This window comes from Lineus longissimus, chromosome 7, assembly GCF_910592395.1.
Source record: "Lineus longissimus chromosome 7, tnLinLong1.2, whole genome shotgun sequence".
NCBI lineage: Eukaryota > Metazoa > Nemertea > Pilidiophora > Heteronemertea > Lineidae > Lineus > Lineus longissimus.
In genome coordinates this window covers 19,386,831-19,389,122 of record NC_088314.1, presented here as the reverse complement: position 1 = coordinate 19,389,122, position 2,292 = coordinate 19,386,831, and positions in this window count along the sequence as shown.

Here is a 2,292-nt window from a genome sequence, read left to right as displayed (position 1 = left end):
ATCGAGTCACTTTCGTCTTGCGGAAAGCTTAGATTTTTATAGGTCTCATTGGGGAGTCTTTTTGTATTCATGCAGGGTCAAGCCCTAGCCGTAGTTCCTAACAAATCATTGATTTCTGGGTCTTTACAGTATGCTAGTATTAATTTAGCAGTTGCTTTGGCAAATACATGTTTTTTTTATTTTCTAAAACCTAAAGCGCTACCTAATAAGCGGCTAACAAGAAACTACGTATTTTACTGTTGTTGCCGACGTATGTGTACAATGAACTTGGGATGTGCGTCGGCCCCGTGTTGAATGCCGTCCAGTGCCAGTTGGTGCGTTTTTCGCCGATTTGTGCAAAATTCAACATATCTCAAAAGTTCAATGGTTGACCCTCAATGGGAGAATGGCCACTGTAAGAATTATACAGGAAGAATGTATAATATGTAAAGAGCAAGCTCTAGTGAACTCACACAACTGTTTGACATGGGGGAGCCCCCCCCCCCCAAACCCCGTCCTTCCGACATATTTAGCCAGTACATTGGGGGATGGGTCCCCCAAACCCCCTCCCCGTTCTCTGCGACGTCGTAACTGTGGGTGCGGTGCGTCATGAATGCAGGATCGGCCAACGCGCGGCTCATATGGAATGCGACAAACTGTAGCGCTTTCTACGGATCGGTAATTAGCGCGGGCATCGATAGATAGCGCAGGCATCGATTGGTGGCGCTATCCTTCTCCAAGTTTCCCCTCAAACAGTCAGCCCGGGAATCCGTCAGTCACTCACTGTGAGCACAAGATTGGTGTGGTCGTCGTCTGCTATTTGTGCTAATACAGACGAATCACGACCAGGAAGACGGGTTTTTTATGCTTCGCGGTCGTGAGCTGAAATAAGAGGAATAGAATATCAGAAAATTATGAAGTTTTGTATTTTTGGGGAATTTTCCCCCAAAAAGTTTTGGGTGTGGCCACAGCATAGAGATTTGACCAGCCATAACTCTCAACTAGACAGGCGGAGCACTGAGCATAAGCTATCAATTCATCTGAGCGCACCCAACGTACGCGAAAACGGACCACTTTCAATCGCTCGGTGCTCAAACTTGAACTTGAATTTAAAAATATTTGCCATGTGTGAATACTACTAGCTATAAATTTCAACAATCATGTTACGTCACGCAGACTCGTTTAAAAATACCACAAAAGCCAAGTTTCCGCGAAGTTATGTCACTTGTTGTCCGACTCCTGTTTATCCGACCGTGACCTCAGTATTTGACTAATCAGCTTTATGTCGTGAGCATTTTCGTGTATGGATCAATGAATTTGATTGAAAATCACAATTTGAATAGATGAGTGGTTTGGTAACCTCTCTGACGTAACGTACTCAATCGGGGCGTTGAATTTGGCTGTGCTCCTGGTATGACAGACCGGTTTTGGGAACACAAGCGTTCAGTTGTGTCGACGCCAAGTCGAAGCACTGGTTCAACATTGGTGAGTTCAGCCTGATTTCTCCACAAATTTTTCTCCACAAATTTTGCGTCTACTCTCTGATACAATGTACAATCTTATCTTATCTTTTCATTTTCATTTCTTGCAGACGCCAGACACGTTGTCCTGTCTTGCACACCCAATGCTGCCCAACCGGTTTATCACAAGATACGACGTGAACACCACCATGGTGAGTTATTTTTCTCTATCGAAACTTCCTTGATCGCACATACATGTATTCTTTTGAAACTTCTCATCTCTGCAGCAGTGGCGGATCCAGAAATTTGGGAAAGAAGCGGGGGGGGCGCTGCCCCACCAATGAGAACTCATGATAGAGCCGAAGGTGCAATCCTGAAAATGAGGGGGAGGGTTCTTGAGGAGAGGTGCCCTAAAATATCAAAGAGGGATGACTCATGCCGGACCCCTAAATCCGCCACTGCTGTTCTGAATATTTCCACAATCGGCTCAGCTGACCTTTGAAAGGAACGGCATGAGATATGGTGGTTTTTCCTACAAAAATGGCTTTCAGTAAAACCGTGACTTCTCAGTCCAAACAGGAAAATTGAAATACATCATTGAACTGCAATAAACAGTGCACAAAAACTGGGTGCCTGCCTGAATTTCACAGGTCATGTCCAAAACTGCCTCGCACACTGGCGAAAATCTTTATTTGAGATAAGTGGCGGCGCATGGTGACAAGCAGAGTTATCCTCCTGGCCAGGGAAATCCGACGCCCAGGTTGTCCCTTTAAAGCTGACATGCATGCATAAAAACCCTAACGGCCAAATTAGGAAAAAACGGAAAGGATGAAGTGGCGAGGGTTCCGAGTTC